At 42.0% G+C, this 18,079-nt stretch overlaps 1 protein-coding gene across 3 annotated transcripts in view; it reads right to left on the bottom strand.

Moving 5' to 3' along the window:
- BACH2 (BTB domain and CNC homolog 2) overlaps nt 1-18,079 on the bottom strand; it is a 393,013-nt gene that overhangs the window by 152,884 nt on the left and 222,050 nt on the right. Inside the window, exon 3 of one of the 3 annotated variants that reach the window (XM_019967343.2) lies at nt 12,596-12,744. The exons of 1 other annotated variant lie outside the window; for it this stretch is intronic. The gene's annotated coding sequence lies outside the window, so the exon portion shown is untranslated. One more of the 3 variants, XM_019967346.2, reaches the window with a different exon arrangement.

Here is an 18,079-nt window from a genome sequence, read left to right as displayed (position 1 = left end):
ATCCAGTGATGATGCTAACATATATACTACAAATCAAAGGTTGTACCCATGACTGAAGTGGTAGGACAGATCATGAAAAGGAAAATTTGGAGAGAAGAATTTTTAAAACTAGCAAAATACATCAAGTGATGAAATCAAGCCATCACTGCTTTATACCTGTACCGTGTTTTAATTCCTTAGCTCCTTAGTCTCATTTATCACTTCTTGTCAGGTCCCTGGTGAGGGCAAGTCAGGGTGCAGTCATAATGTCTTTTTTTTAACTTGATAAATGAAGAAACTGAATCCCAGGAAGGTCATGGAGGAAGCTGAAGAATCTGATATATGTAACTCTTTACATGTAATACTAAAGGTTAACCAAAAAGGTTAAGTGATACCTACAATGATGACCTGATTATGAAATACACAATATATTTACTTAATGAAAAACTTTGGTGGGCAGAAAAAGACTCCTAGAAGGCTAGATATACATTACATTCAAGAGAAAATAATTTGCAAAAAATACTAAAAAGAAGCAACAGGAGTTCTTTTCTGCTTGTCAGCATCTGGTTATCTACAGGATTGATCAGTAACCAGAATGACAACAGATGTGATATTTTCTATAGGGAATTCTACCACCATGGAAGCTAATTGCTCCTCAAGTTTTGCCCATTCCCAACTGAAATACTTAAAACCTTCCTTGATTACAACATTAGCACTCTCTCTTTCATGATGTACATCAGCAGGTATTACAGTGAATGTGCACAGATGTCAGAACTGAAATATTCACGCTGAAATAAATTGAGTGGGAAGGCAAAAATAACTGATTATGCTCAACACAGTGCTCACCTTAAGATGAAAGAGAGGCTTTCATGGTGCTAATTTAATGGCAAAATAAAAAACCGAGACCCCAAAAGCGACAGTAGTAGCCTATGAAGAACCAAATTATTTGTAAATGACCTGTAGCCTTCTGATTGAGAAACAGTGAACAAGAGGATGATCTTGTGTCCATTTAATTCCAAAATGTGTACTCCAAGCAGAATAGGGAACCGCCAAATGCCCTGAAATTCTCCACCACATTTGTATGATGCAACAGCATGAATAAGCATCACCACCATCCTTTTACTGAGTGCTGGCTCTGTGCTTCAAGTATGTTATCTCGTTCACTCCCCACCACCACCCTCTGAGGTAGGCACTCCCCCTGTTTCAGTTTTTAATTAAAGACATCCAGGCCTAGGAGAGGTTCAATGAAGAGATCAAGGTCAACAGGTAGCTAAGTGAAGATCTGATGCTGATTAGTCCTCTTATTTCCCAAAGTTCTGGTCTCACATTAACCATCCCTCCTCACCATCTGCTGAGCCTGGAGACAACGAGTGGGGAATATGATTTGTAGTCTTCAGTTTCCAGAGGCTTCTGGAATGACTGCCCTCTTGACTCATCCTATTTCCCAAGTGACATCAAACTGAAAGGCTTCAGCAGACACTCTCTTCACTTGCAGACACCCTCATTCTTTGGAAATGCCACAGCCACTCAGCCAGTAGCACGGGGACAGCACCATGGCTGGGATCACGGAGTTGCAAATTTCCCTGTGAAGGTTGACACCACTTCTTTCTGTCTGGTATTTCCTGTAGCCACAGACAGACACATTACCCCTTACTGTGGTTGCAGGAGACCTGGCTGGCAGATGAAGGGGAGTTTTCACTTGGTTAACTGCCCTCCGACATCTGTGCATAGAGCAGGTCGGTGCCCATCCCTGGTCCCCTCTCCCCAGCACCCTGTCCCTACACAATCAAAAAAGTCCTCCAATCTCTCTGCACCACCACTAAGGAATCCTCCTGTTGCTGTTCTCTGGGTCTACAAGATACAACTTTCTAACATTGAGCCAAAGAGATGGATGTTGTTAAATGGCATTTCAAACAAGGCAATTACTTCTCAAAAAATGATTCAAGGATCCTGTCGCTATTTCTTGCAACCTTCTGCCGACACAATTTGCTTATGTGTGAGTTGTGTCTTTCTTTCTTCAGGAGGGGAAAATGCTGATCAACTATCATAGGTAGACACACAGTGCCCAAATGTGGCCAACTTTTTGCTGCTTAAACAGAGAGACACATTTATTCCTCCCAACGCACCACTTACCAGACAGATGCAAAGATGCGGGCAAGCCAGTCATCAGAATTAACAGAGTGATTGTGCTTGCATTACATATTCTGATTTGTATGAATCTTATTTTTAGCCATGCACAAAAGGGCAATAAATGGAAAATCTTATTCTAACCGCTACTTTTTCTGGGCCACCCACACTGCTCCACCTACCGCACAAGTCCACAAATGTGAAAAAAGAAAAAAGAAAAAAAAAAACCCAACCCAGGGTTCGTCCTAACAAGGGATGCAAAGTGGCTAAAATATGTGACATTTTTTCCAGTTAGTGTTTGTACTTTCATTCTTTTTCTGTATCAGGACTTTCAGGGAAAACAACGTTGACTTATCTCTGGGCATTTTCAAAGACTCCACGGTGGCAGGGCGGACGGTGCTTTGGCAAGCGTGATCCGCCAGGCACCGCCACCACCCTGTCACCTGCCGCCTGGCAACCAGCTTCCAGCAAAGAAACATACCCCCAAAAGGGTTCTGTAAATTCAGGCAGATGATACCGACAACATCTTGTTTTGCAATAAGGACAGTGTTTTAAAAGTTCCTCAAATGAACAAAGGGACATCAGAAACGTAAACGTTTCTAGAACGGAGCAGGCTGTCAGGAATGATCTTGCCAAAGTTATAGCAATAGTTCCTATCCTAAATCTGCTCTTGGGGTGCTGAGGGCCAGCACTCACTGGGACACAGCATCTCCTTGCCATCTCCCTTCCCTTCTGTGCATTTTTGTCTCTGTCTGCTCCATCCACTCACCCCCCAAACCCTCAGCTCACCAAGCATGAACTCTCGCTGCCGAGCAGAGCTGCTGATGTTGAAAAAACCCACCTTGAGAGCAATAAGAAAAAAAAAAAAATTGAGGAAGAGGATGTTTCTGGGGGCATAGAGAGGATAGAGATGAGAGTCTATTTTTGATCACCATCTCTTTAGACTTTTCATGAAAAGTTAAGTTATTAAAGTCCCAGGGTACCAATCTGAATGCTTGATCCCCTGAACCCTCCGCAAAGCACAGAAGCAAACACACGCAGACAGGGATTAATATTTAAAAGTCAGTTCCACCAAATAATGAAGACACGAAAAGAGTCAACACTGAGAAAGGCATCTTTACCTGTGCACTTGCTCATTATCCAGAAACTAGAGGAAATGTTGTCATCCCCGGTAGCTACTCGCGCCCTGCAGAGCTCACACCTTCTTCCCAGAGCAGTGCTGATGAGATGGATCAGAAAATCTTTGAGGGGTTAGAGTCCACTAGCATCAGATCTCTGACTGCTGTTGTAAAAACACGGGTAATTAAGTGTTACGAAAAAGTGGGTCATCCACGACTGAGGTACAACCACACCTCCCCACACTAGACTCCAAATGACTGTGCTGTGACAGGGTGGGAGGGGTCTGAACGCAGCGAAAGCAAAACTTTCATGTGGTGAGCAGTGTTTTAGTTTTCACTAGTTTAGGTTAGAGAAAGTTAATCTCAATGTCAACTGCAAACCAACTAAAAGTTTTTGAAGTTTGACGACAAATGCTGGCTGTTCGTGTCACGGGAAATTTCAGAGACAGTGTCACAAACAGTCCGAGGGACAGTCTCAGGTTTCTGAGACATGCCTGTCGCTGATGAGCAAACGCCGTGACTCAGGGAAGTGAGGAGGTCAAATCGAAACCGAAGGTAGGGAACTGAGTGCTCAGTATCCACACAAGCATCTCCTTCTCCAAGGAAGGATCAAGGCACTGCAGACCACTTCCCACACTGGTACCCGACTCGGGCGTTCCACACAATTTACCAAAGCATCTTTCGACTGTCGTCAGAAGAAGGCATCTTTCGACTACTGTCGGAAGGAAGCAGAATATACACTGAGCTCGGCACATTTGTTCATCTGTCATGCAAGAGCCATAGCACAGAAATTTTAATTCAAGTCAGCACACTGTATCCCTATTATATACTAGGACACAAAGGATGTGAAGGGAAGCAGAGGAAAGAACCTAGAAAAAACTGCTATTAAGAACCTAAGGCTTATACAGACGATGATGAGACCTCATTACACACAATGTCTAATATGGATCATTTAAAAATTTTATTTTTTATTTTTTAGCTGTGCTGCATGGCATGTAGGATCTTAATTCCTCAACCAGGGATTAAATCTGACCTCCTCCCACCCCTACTCCACCACATTGGAAATACAGTCTTAAACCATTGGATCGGCTGCCAGGGAAGTCCCCAGATAACTTTTGAAACATAAAATCTCTTCCAGCAGCTGTTTACTATACATTTAATATTCCATTGACATTAATGTTTGTGGATGACATTCCTACAGCTTTCCTCAGGCGATTCCTTTAACAATCCCCTTCATTTTAATCTGGGTTGTGTCTCAGTGTTCAAAGCCCTTCCTAAATTTGGCTAAGAGTCAGGATTCATCCTGATCCAAAGTTGACGTCTCTCCAAAGGGAAGCACACAGATACTCAGCACAACCCACATCACAGACTGAACACCACACCAGAGGAATCTAAAGAGATGCTTCTCTGAAGAGGGATACCATAAAGAAGACTGAGCACTGAAGGATTGATGCTTTTGAACTGTGGTGCTGGAGAAGACTCTTTGAGTGTCCTTTGGACAGCAAGGAGATCAAACCACTCAATCCTAAAGGAAATCCACCCTGAGTACTCATTGGAAGGACTGATGCTGAAGCTGAAGCTCCAATCCTATGGTCACCCGATGCAAAGAGCTGATTCACTGGAAAAGACTCTGATGCTGGGAAAGATTGAGAGCAGGAGGACAAAGGGGTGACAGAGGATGAGATGGTTGGATGGCATCAGTGACTCAATGGACATGAGTCTAAGCAAACTCCAGGAGATAGTGAAGGACAGGGAAGCCTGGTGTGCTGCACTCCATGGGGTCGCAAAGAGTTGGACACGACTTAGTGACTGAACAACAATGACAAATGATGCAAAGGAAAACTCTCTGGTTCATAGCACAGAAAGGGCTATATTTGAATATAAAATTAGAATTTTATTGGAGTCCATATTGTTTGGAATATGGTTGGGGAATAGGGGTGGGGAATCTGGCCCATCAACCTTTCCCCCTTCTGCCAAATTGTCTTATAGTGTATCAATTACAAAATTTTACCTATCTATAACACAACCAATTGACCTAACACTAAAACCATCTGGGACCACATTAAATCTTTCTTTTATCATTCCCAAGGCTCAACTAGGATATTGTAGGGTCACTCAAAAATCTTATTTACTGACGGAATCCAGAAATGGAAAAAAGAAGTTAGTAACAGTTTCCACTTGATAAAGACACTGGTGAGTCTACAGAGGTATCTGTTCTTGTAAGAGCTGATGAATGTAATTTGAAGGGAGAAAAATAAGCAACTAGGAGATCACTGTCCTATAAAATGATAACAAAGTTATCATTTCTGAATTCCACCAATTTGTGGGATGTCAGCAGTCCAGAGTAATGCTTGTCAATTTGGAATTGGTTGACGAAAGGAAAGAAGTCTGGAAAAACACAGAAAAGTAGGAGTTAACAGGTAGGTTGCATTTGGGTAGCTGGATTAAAAGTGACTTATTTTCTTTATTCTATTCTGCTATTTTATAAATTTTGTATCATAAGCATGTATTACTGTCATAATTGGGAAAGTAAAGCTAATTATATTTTGGTAAAAGGAAACAATTCATTAGTTTCTGATTCTGTTTTTTCTAGTCACTAAGAACACTTAATACATGGGATCTTTATAGTAACCTGGGCTGGTGACAAAGCAGACATAAAATACAGGGAAAATCTGCTAGAAACAAGAGATTATATTTTCTAGTTAAGCATGACAAGGACTCTAAGAATACTGCTACTCTACAGAGCTTTGCAAACAGTGTCCTTCCTCACTGTGACCATGGTCTGGGCATGCTCCAACTGCCCCAGAGCTCCATAGGCCAGGGACCTCACAGTGGTCAGTTTAATGTGTGTGTCTTTGGAAGAGGGTAGCTATCCCTTGGGTTAAATCATGGCTCACAGAGCAATGGGCACATCCAAAAGAGAGCACACAAACTATTTCTAAAAAGCAACAGATTGGAAATGATGAGAAAAAATTGACAAACTATTTGTACTACAGCTGACGTCAGTTGGTGAGCAGCTCTGTCATTTGCATGGCTGAGTCGAGAACTCACAGTGAACACCTTTTGGAATTTGGACACGTCTATTACCACGCTGGTTACATCACCACTACCTGTACCATCAGCGTATATGCAGAGAATGCAAATTAATCTTGGTGGTGCCTTGAACAGAACATGACTGTGAGACAGTATGTTACAAAGAATCACATACATTCTTAAAAAAAACAGAATTGGCTTCACAACTATGCCGATGTTTCCCCAATGAAAATAAGAGCTAAATATACATGTTCATGAAGTTATTTTATATAACATTCTTATCATTAACATCACAACTTTTAGAGAGCCTCCAACTAGAATAAACAGAATAAGCATAAAAATAATTATCTGAGGTTAAACTCTGGTACTGGAAAGGTGGTAATAGCCAAAACTTGCATGGTTTCTCAAGAAAAAAATGAATGGTATATTTTTCTATTCTAAGTCCAATTAAGACATGAAAATAGGTACAATAAGATCTAAGTTAACTACACTATTTGAAGACAAGAAGATCTTTTTTGATTTGTTTCAATTTTCTGGGGAATTGACAGCTAGAAAATGCTTTCTGTTCAAAATCTTTCCAAAGCAGTTTCTTTTTCTACTTATAAAGGATCTAACCATTCTCAGTGAATCAGCAGGTCAGTGTTACCAGCTACAAATATCCTCCAGGGTGTATTTCTAACTTTATTAAACCAAAACTACCTTGTTTTCTGAATCTCTATCACTGAAAAAGGGAAGTGGGACTTGTGCGGTAGGGTGGGTGTGGGGTGTGAGAAGGGGTGGGGGTGGAGTGGCGGTGGGAAGTACCAAGGCTAGTTAATTGAGGGTTCTGGTTAGTTGGGTTCCAGGTAGCTGAGCCATCACTAAATATGAATTCAGTGCCTGTATCCAGGTACATCTGATTCTCGGGGCCATAAGAGTTGATCAGTAGAGCCCCCAAAAGCTGGTCTTTGTTGGTTTTTCTCTAGCTCATGTCTTTTCCTCTGGGGACTGTTGTAGGCAATCTGTGTCAGGGTGTCCATCTAAAAATCATGGTGTCTGAACTCCTGGGGTGAACTTGTTTTGATTAGAATCTATATCCATGTTGTTTCAACTCAAGCTTAGGGTGCCGGTATCTACATGTGATGTCAAAGATGAAGAACCACTTACTTCTCCTCTCTTAAGACTTGCTCCCCTGAATTTTCTTTTCCATAAAAACATTTCATTCCAACTGTTTGATATCTTAGCAGCTCCCTAAGCAACTGACTCCAAAACTTTTGTTGCTATGCCCTGTTCTCAAAAAGCATGGAGAGTATTTCTAAGCAGGTTTGGAATGTCTGGGTTGGAAATGAAGGACTGATTTATATCCACTGTACTTTGATGATTTTACTTCAATTCTTTTTTGGTTATACTTTTTCCTTGAGCCAAACACATACATACACATTTATGTACGTATATATGTTTATAATTCACACACATGCATTTATTATTATTATCTTTTTGAAAGTGGTTCAGTCGTATCTGACTCTTTGTGACCCCATGGACTGTAGCCCACCAGGTTCCTCTGTCCATGGAATTCTCCAGGCCAGAATACTGGAATGGGTAGCCATTCCTTTCTCCAGGGGATATTCCCAACCCGGGATCAAACCCAGGTCTCCCGCATTGCAGGCAGATTCTTAACCATGTGAGCCACCACGGAGGCCCATACACATGCATGCTCATAGGTATAAATGATTCTGATATCTTAAGGAGGATGTGGGATAACTCAGAAGTTTTTGAGCTCTTTGAAACTATGGATCCTTATGTACTGCTCTTTAGGAATTACAACCCCTAGTCAAACCTCAAGGGCAGGAACTGAAAAGAGTAAAGTAAAATAGTAAAGGAAAGGAGGCCTGAGGAAAACACGGCTACCTAGGCCCCAAGAGAACTCACTGATGGTTCTCCAAGGCTGGTTTTCTAGAAATACAGAATAAAAAGCAAAATCCACCTCCTTTCCCCAAATTAGGGCCCAAATGGACTAACTCAGTGGGTTCAATCCTTCTTATTCCTCACTGGCCTCCATGTTACTTCTACAGCTGTTCTGTGAGGTATGGGTGCAGTAATATCCAATATTACAGAGATTTGCTGATGGGGTATAAGCTACACTTCACTGGGAGAATGTCAAACAGGCATTAGAGTGAGAAGCCCTGTTGCCAGAGATCTATTTGCTACTAATTTTCTTTCCAAGTTTCCACTTTCTACTAGGCTTCACTCTGGGGCAAGTCCTGGTCCCGTCTTCAGGTCTGCCTCCAGTGCTAAGACCTGTCAACTGCCTCCACTATTCACGCATTCTGGGGTGTGGTACCCAGACTGATTAATGAAGTCATAATTCACATGAACTGCAGCAGTCCCACGACTGGAGCACAGGGGTGTGCACGTCCTCTCCATCCCAGGAAAGCAGCTTTCCTGCATGCGTACAGGAGATTTTAGTAGAGATGACGGTTATCGATGACAAATTTCCTTAGTGGTTTCGGACCAATTTGTCCTTGTCCCAATAGAAAACCCATTCCTGAGACTGAAGTCTAATATTCTGCAGGGCCCTTACCTTTGCCCAAAGGGTGTCCGGGAAGTGCTGGGGCTGAGGGAGTTGTGAGGGATATGGACACTTATGCTTCCTCCTCCTACTCAAACTACGGCATTCCTGTCAAGCATTACTTAGTGTTCTTCCTGGTATTCTCAGAAGGAAAGTAAATTCTGGTATTCAGGGTATTTTTGTGTGTGTGTGGTAAAATATACACAACATACCATTTATGACTTAAATCATTTTTTAAGAGTATAGGTCAGTGGCATTAAGTTGTTGTTCTAGTTGCTAAGTCACATCTGACTGTTTGCGACCCCATGGACTGTAGCCTGCCAGACTCCCCTGTCCATGGGATTGTCCAGGCAGGAATACTGGAGCAGGTTGCCATTTCCTTCTGCAAGGGATCTTCCCAACCCAGGGATCAAACTCACAGCTTCTGTGTCTCCTGCATTGGCAAGCAGGTTCTTCACCACTGAGCCACCTGGGAAGCCATTCACATTACTGTGCAGCCATGACCACCATCCATCTCCAGAAATTTTTCATCTTCCCAAAGTGAAACTCTGTACCCATTAACGTTAACTTCTCTCTCCCCTTTATTCCCAGGCCCTGGAAATCAGCCTTCTATACTTTCAATGGTTTAGACTAGTCTAGGTACATCACATAAGTGGGATCATACAGTATCTGTCATTTTGTGTCTTGCTTATTCCACTTGGTACCTTCATGTTTCATCCACGTTGGAGCATGTGTCAGAATTTCATATTTTTAAGACTAAATAATATTCTCTTGTATACATATTCCACATTTTCTTCATTCATGGTTGAATGAGTTGCTTCCACCTTTGGACTATTGGGAATACTGATGTATGAGCATGGATGCACAAGTATCTGTTCAAGGCTCTGTTTTCACTACTTTTAAGTGTATACCCAGAAGTGGAATTGCAGAATCATACGGTCATTCTAGGCTTCCCAGGGGGCATAGTGGTAAGAATCCACCTGCCAATGTAGGAGATGCAGGAGACATGGGTTCAGTCCCTGGGTTGGGAGGATCCCCTGGAGGAGGAAATGGCAACCCACTCCAGTATTCTTGCCTGGAGAACTCCATGGGCAGAGGAGCCTGGTGGGCTACAGTCCACAGGGTTGCAAAGAGTTGGGTACGACCGAAGCGACAGCACACACACATGGTCATTCTATGTTTAATTTTCTGAGGAATCATCATACTGTTTAGTGTTAAGTTTTTTATATTAATAAATGTTTCAGTGCAGTTTTAGGTTGACGGCAAAACTGAAAGGAAAGCACCATGGGGTCCCATATACTCCTTGTCCCCAAATGCACAATATTTATTTTTCAAATTTTATTTTTTAACGCAGGCCCATGGCAGTGAAAGTGCCAAGTCCTAAACATTGGACCACCAGGGAATTGCCAAGACATTATTATTTTTAAAATTTACTTATTGGCCACACCACATGGCATGTGGGATTTTATTTCCCTGACCAGGGCTTGAACCCATGTCCCTTGCCTTGAAAGTGCGGAGTCTTAATCACTGGACCACCAGGGGAATCCCCATGGCTTTCACAGAGATGCTCTAGGCCCTTGGTGTGTTGAACGCTTCACCCAAGGCTGCAGGGAGGGAGCCAGGAAGGGGGCACCAGGGCCAGCAGGAGTTTTCTGTTCCAAGTCACCCAAGGTGTCACAGCAGCGTTCTACCTGCCCTGGCTTGTCTTGCAGTTATTAAACTGACTGACACCAAAGGTCATCCACCAGGGAAACCTGAAGTGTAGACGTGGACACTCACAGGTGCCAGCACAGGAAAGCAGGAGGGAGATGAAGGAACATTTGATCCAACCCATTTCTTTTACTTCATGGTGAAGACACTTCATAAACTGAAACTTCCCAGAATGCTTTGCAGAATAACCAATTAGTGCTTGACAGAGATGTTATCATTTGTAAGGGTAGAGTGATAATAGGTAATTACCTCGCTCACAACTCTGTCAGCCCGATTACCAGCCCTGTTACCCTCTGGGCAGCTCCCAGAAGACAATTCTGAATTAATTCCTTCTAGAACTCTTTCATCACCTCTTGCTCTTTTGGTCTTATTTTTCTGATTTTGTGATTTTTATTTTAAAAGCATGCACTTAAATCTATCTCCAGGGTTTGGGGTTTTGTTAACATCTAGGTAGCAGGTAATGCTCCTTCATTACGTATCTGCTTGGGAATTGCTTTATTAAAAGTGACTATTCCAAAGCAACTGCACATATTCATCTTGCACAGGGACCCTCAAATTTTACAGGTGGCCTTGGCTACTTCTTTCTATGTGATTCTTGGCAGCCCTTCCTTTCTTCCTTCTTTCTTTCCTTCCATTATTTTAACCCTTTCTGATAATCAGTTTTTTTGTCTGTAAAATGAAAGCAATGCCAAATCACGCCAACCATTCTGGTCCTGTTCAATCACTTTATTTTAAAAAAGTGACTACTCTCAGTTTTAAAAAGTTTTGTTTTTTTTTTAAAGTGTTCTCCATTTCAGAGAGTTTCAATAAAAGAACTGTAAGCCCTAATTGCTGCTTTGAATGATAACATTAACCATATCAAGTAAAATGTTATAAATCACCTCACCATTATCCTCAGATAATCACCTCACCTTATCCACAGATTCAAAATGCCCATAAAATTTCTCAAACATTTCCTAGACAGCATCACTCAGACTATTTTCACATTCACATTGACTCAATGAAACAAAAAACAACATGTTGTTAGAACTTGTACACTGAAAGCTTAGAAACATACAAAATTCATACAGGTTCATAGGTACACGTGTACATTAGCACGTGCGTTCCCATATACCCAAGTGCACAGTTGTTGAGTCAAACTCTTCTACTTTATTCTATGAACATGGACTAAATTGTTCTTGTCTTCCGCAGAGAGGTGACTGGCTTGTCCCAAAGCTAACACAGTAACATGCTTATCTTAAAAATATGTCAGTCCTGAGAACATAAAAGCCCACAAAACACTGGTTTTGCTAGCTTAGACTTTTGATTAGAAGTTCACCTTCCTTTTGCAAATCAAGTCATTTAAGAGTATGAGGGGAAGGATCATACTGGGATGATTCACTCTGAAAGGAAACAATATATTTTCTAGCCCAGGAGAAAAAGGATTTTCCCTTTGGAGTGTGTCTCAAAGCATGATGAGGACCCATGGGAAAAGATGGTAGCTGTCACTATAGCCTGTTAACAGCACTGTCAATCACCCTTGTTGAAAGGCAAGGGCAGAGACAGCCTGGTACTTGTGCCCTGGAGTTGAGCTGGCACAGAATAATGGCATCTACTTGGATGGACTTTCAAAGGTGACAGTGTCGAGAAGACCCTTAAAGTCTCTTTTCTGAGAGTTGAGTTCATGTATTAAGTACAGCATTAATATCTTCATTTTAGTTTCATACACGTTTCTACCTTTATCATTCCTCCTTTCAGTCACACTTGAGTTACAGCAGTGATTCTCAAAGTGGGGTCCCTGGACCAGCCTCATCAGGATCACCTGGAAATTTGCTAGTAAAGTAAATCCTCAGAGGCCCCTAGATCTCCTGAATCCAGTAACTTGGGCATGAGCTTCAGCAGGCTGGACTTTCATAAGCCTTCCAGGCGATTCTGAAGCATGATAATGGGTAAGATCCACCGAGTTAGGGAACCACCTGTAGGCAGAGTCTAACCCCTGTGCCCTTCCTCAATAATAATTCTCAAGACACTTTGTTATTATCATCTCAGAAAATTCTTAGCCTTGTTTGGTTGGAGGAAAGAAACCTTAGTCAAAACTTACATGTAATTTTTCCAGGTCCTGTGCTGGCTTCGAGTCTTAGGATGCAGGGAACTGGGCGAAGGGAGAGAAGAGAAGGCTACAGCAATCCATTCAGACATGGACCCCAAAACCTTGTGGGGCCACCTTGTGACAGGTCAGCGAGCATCCACCTGATTGGGGAGGAAGACTGTCCATTAGCATAGGGAACCTTGCATGTTAACGTTGTCCCCTTTCTCCTGCAAACCTGCTACTCCCCATCCTCCGATTTCATGACCTCTAACTTCCTGTGCCTCAGGACCAGTCCAGCTAAATAGAACAGGATAAAATAATCCAGGTATCAATGCTAGGGCTCACCACAGTAAAACACATCCCTCACTGGGTGCTCTTCTGAACCCCAAAGCAGCTTGGACATATCCAGACAGCTCTCTCTCTATTTCATCTCCTGGTTTTCTTTCAACAAATCAGAACACTTTGGTTCAAGAGACACACCTGGCTATATTAACAAGAAGATACAGGAAACAATGGAGAAGGAAATGGCAGGCCACTCCAGTATTCTTCCGTGGGAAATCCTGTGAACAGAAGAGCCTGGCGGGCTACAGTCCATGGGGTCACAAAGAGTCGGACACGACTTAGCGACTAAACAACAACAAACAGAGTTGTGAAAAATTTGAAGCAAGTGATAAATTTGAGGATTCCAACTGAAATGAGATGATCCTCTGATACTTCAAATATGTTTTCTTAGAAAATAATAGTCCTTATTTTTTCCTGAGGATAAATTAATACATGCTTATTATAGAACATCTGAAAAATTTATGGAAAAGAATCAAGAAAAAATAAACATCAATTGCAACCTTGACACTGATAAATCATTCATGATATTTTGTTGTATAGGCTCATGACCCCTTAAATGAAACTCCTGGGCCAGATACACTTCAGAGTTCAGAACTGCTTGGTGTTAAAGAGTATTATGATGCTAAACTACCATTTGTTGTATGATGCCCCATCAGAATCTGAAGCAGCACCCCGTAATCACACACATTAGAATCTCTGCAGCAAAATAGATGCATATTCTTATTTGGTCAGAAAAAATAGAACTTCACATTAATTCAGGTCAGATTTTTCTACCAAACAAGTCACCAAGAGACCTTTGTGATGTTTGAACCAAATGCATTCAGTACTGGAGACTAGGGATTGTGGACTGGTATTCTTTTCAGATACACAAAAATAGAGCATAGTTTCTCCTTTTTGAGTCAATATTATATGAATGTAAACATTTCCTCAAGTTATTAAAAATTCTTCAGAAACATGCTTTTCAATGTCTGTGTAGAAAAGTGTTTTATTTCATTATTTCTCTCATTTGGGGAATGACATATTGTTTTCTTTTCTTCTGTTATTGCAGATGACACTTTGACAGATGTATCTGAATATCAAATCACCTGAATGTATTTTCCTAGGTAGATTCCTACAAAAAGAATTGTGGGGTCAAGTAGAGTGAGCTTTGAGGGTCCTGGTGACTGTTCAGAAAAACTGTACCAATTTACACTCCTGCCACAGCATGAGTTTTGGTTAATTTGTTTAGTTACCCACTTTATTGAAGGCACAGGAGAAACGCACTTGCCCGTCACATACCTTAACAAAGTTCTAATCAGGGACAACCACGTTTAGATTGCATTTTTTTCTTACACAGATGATAATGAGCAGCTCATTGTTTTTCACATAATAAAGCGGGAAATGGGAATAAGGTGAGTTTACCATCAGGTGGCCCTCATTAGATGGGACTGAGTTGGATCTGGACCAGGGAGGAATTGCCCCTCTTCCGTGGAGGGAGTATGGACGTCATCGACATCATCGTGAAAAAAAACACAATCATTTTCCTTTGTGCACTGATTAATTCTGTTTCTGGAAGACCAGAGCCTTGCATTTCCCTTGCATTGGGTATTTTCCTATTTCTTGGACATTAGACTGCTCTTCAGAATGGCCATCAGGGAGCAGAAAGAGACGTGAAGACAAAATTAAATCAGACAAGCCAATAATCATGGCTAACCCTCCCAAGTGTTCACGATGTGTCAACTCTAGTGCCAAGTGCCTTACATGCTTTATCTCATGTAATGCTGACTGCACTGTACAGAACCTGGTGGTGGTGAAGTTCGAAAGCATGTGCTTGCTCATCAATCCCCCTTCTCCCCTAGTTAGTCTGGAGGAATTAAATGTTTGCAATTTCAAAGATCTCTTCGAGCCTAACATCTTGAATGACTCCAAGATAATCCAAAGACTCAATGACTTCTAGTCAAGCCATAAATCCAAATGTTACCCTTAGATGTTTTTCTGTCGGCACCGCCAGTACTATCTGTAGGAAGCAGTGAAAATAGTATAAAATCCAAGAAGAGTCCAAATAATTGTAAACACGTCGAAGGTCTTATATGGACAGGAGGGAGGCTGTATTTCAGTACAGTTGAGAGCCGAGAGTCTGTTCACACAGAGAAAAACAAAGACACACGTATACTTTAAAAAACCACCAAACCTACAAATATATTCTTCCCGAATGAGACTACAAGTTTAGTAATGCTAAATCAGGGTTCACAACTCCAAGTTCCTCTCCATTTACAGCCTTTTCTAATAAATTTTCTTTCTCTCTACCCTTTATGTATTTAACCTTGAGGGATAATTGATGTGTGTGTGTGTGCTCAGTTGCTCAGCCATGTCTGACTCTTTGCGACCCCATGGACTATATAGTCTGCCAGGCTCCTCTGTTCATGGAATTTTCTAGGCAAGAATACTGGAGTGAGTTGCCATTTACTACTACAATTGATATAGAGACGGACATAGTATTCATACACTGATAAAAGAAAATGGAAGAGATATTTTGTTACATGGAATGAAGTAACCCCACTCTTGCCCTCATCTAGAAACTCAGTTTCTGCACAGTTTAGTATACACAATATAATGGCTGCAGTTCATAGAAAAAGAGGGGGGTATAAATTTAATTTTATTTTAGGAGTGAGTTAAATTATCTCCTCAACAATCTTCTCAAAAACTAAGGGGTGCTTCCATTGAATCTATCAAAAGACCCAACATGTATCAAGAAGTGGACCATTTCCTCCACTGCAGCTTTTCTTTATACTTAAAATAGCATTCTCCTGATAATTAGGTGTCAAGTGGGTAGAAGGACTTCTAAGTGATTTTTCTTTGCCACAATAGGGTATACGATTAATTTTCTAAGTATACCAGGCCTATAGGATGAGAAAAATAAGGTGATAATAAAAGATTGAAGGCAAGAGAAGAAGGGGATGACAGAGGATAAGGTGGTTGGATGGCATCACCAACTCAATGGACATGAGTTTCAGCAAGCTCCAGGAGCTGGTGATGGACAGGGAAGCCTGGTTTGCTGCAGTCCATGGGGTTGCAAAGAATTAGACATGATTGAACTGAACTGAGAGGAGATGACCTTTCACCCTCAAAGAACATACTTTGTGTTTTCCAAAGGGCCTAATAACTTGGGAGGAGGAGAGAATTAGAAAAAATAAGCCACCCCTAGTAACAGACATTGACATTGACATTGAAGTCACTCAGTTGTGTCAGACTCTTTGTGACCCCATGGACTGTAGCCTACCAGGCTCCTCCGTCCATGGAATTTTCCAGGCAAGAGTACTGGAGTGGGTTGCCATTTCCTTCTCCAGGAGATCTTCCTGACCCAGGGATCGAACCAGGGTCTCCCACATTGTAGGCAGATGCTAATGCATCTGAGCCACAAGCTCTTTAGCTACTCAAATTGCACAACTGCATTTTTAAAGCTAATTACAAATTTGGATTCTCTCACTTAAAGAATGTACTTCAAAGCAGCCCACTTCTATTTTAATGCTGAACCAAAGTCTGTAAAAAAAAAAACAAAAAACAAAAAAACCCATTGCTTGAATAAAATTACACTTTCAATGTCAGTAAATCTTGAACTGCAAAATACCACAAGCTTAAAACTAGTAATGCCATGTGGTTCTGTTATCTTACATTTACGAGAGAGTTTATAGTCTCCTAAGCCCTACGAGACTTAGAGGGCTGCGACTCAGAGCAGCTTTGCTATCAAGGGCAGGTCATTCATCGTCTCTGAGCCCAGTGCCTTTCCAGGCTCCTGTGACGATCGAATGAGATGGCAGACAACAGAGTTTTCGCAAACTCCTAACACATACATAAAATGCTGGGTATCCCTGTCCTTTTTACTAGCAACTTTGCAAGGCATAAAGATACTAATCCCCATTTCACAGTTAAGGAAACTGACAACAGCAAAAACAAAACAAATGAACAACAACAACAACAAAACCCCAAACAAAACAAAACTGAGTTAGAGTTTTACCTTAGAAATGGCCACAAATCCGCTGAGTAACTCTCTGGACGTGATTTCCTCAGTAAAATGAGGGAGTTGAATAAGATGCTTTTAAAACTCTTCTTGAGACTAATGGTTCTGTGATCAGGGACTTGGCCATGGTAGGGATGGGGCACTCTTAACAATGACTCTTAGGAAGCAGTCTCCCCTGGAGGTCAAGGTCAACAGGTAACAGTCTGCAGTACTGGGATGGGGTGGTAAGCAGCCTCTCACCCCTGGGGACGGGACGGGCATTAATTCATTTTGCTGGATTAAGGGGAGGCTGGGGACATCCTAGGTGAACAGCCAGGCCCTCGGGGCATAGCAAGGAGGTCCTGGAAGAGCTTAAAACAGTTGCTCTTTAGTAACTGGTAAAATATTTCACTATTCTAACAACTAGTATAGCCAAATATGTGTAGACCCCTGGGAATGTCAGTCTGGTGAACAGCCCTACTGTTGCTGGACTATTAGTTTCAAAGAGATGGCACCTTTGTGGGCCACCCACCTTTCCTGACTGAGTTCCTACAGTATTGGAGGAGAGATCTAAAAGGGTTACTTTTTGTAGTGTGAGTGAACATCACGGTTACATGGGAATCTCACTTCAGAAGGGCTGGAGCCACTAACTTTGGCTTCTACTACCAACCAGTCCATTCTAAAGGAGATCAGTCCTGGGTGTTCTTTGGAAGGACTGGTGCTAAAGCTGAAACTCCAGTACTTTGGCCACCTCATGGGAAGAGTTGACTCATTGGAAAAGTCTCTGATACTGGGAGGGATTGGCGGCAGGAGGAGAAGGGGACGACAGAGGATGAGATGACTGGATAGCATCACCGATTCGATGGATGTGAATTTGAGTGAATTCCAGGAGTTGGTGATGGACAGGGACGCCTGGCATGCTGCAATTCATGGGGTCTCAAAGAGTTGGACACGACTGAGCGACTGAACTGAACTGCACTGAACTGAATGATACGCTACCAGGGCTATCTAACACAGCTTTCTGTGAAGAGGAAAATATTCAGTATCTGTGGTGTCCAAGGAGAAGGCAATGGCACCCCACTCCAGTACTCTTGCCTGGAAAATCCCATGGACGGAGGAGCCTGGTGGGCTGCAGTCCATGGGGTCGCTAAGAGTCGGACACGACTGAGCGACTTCAC

This window comes from Bos indicus, chromosome 9 (assembly GCF_029378745.1).
Source record: "Bos indicus isolate NIAB-ARS_2022 breed Sahiwal x Tharparkar chromosome 9, NIAB-ARS_B.indTharparkar_mat_pri_1.0, whole genome shotgun sequence".
Classification (NCBI taxonomy): Eukaryota; Metazoa; Chordata; class Mammalia; order Artiodactyla; family Bovidae; genus Bos; species Bos indicus.
The sequence above is the reverse complement of the archived record's forward strand: the minus strand, read 5'-3'. Positions and strand labels throughout refer to the sequence as shown.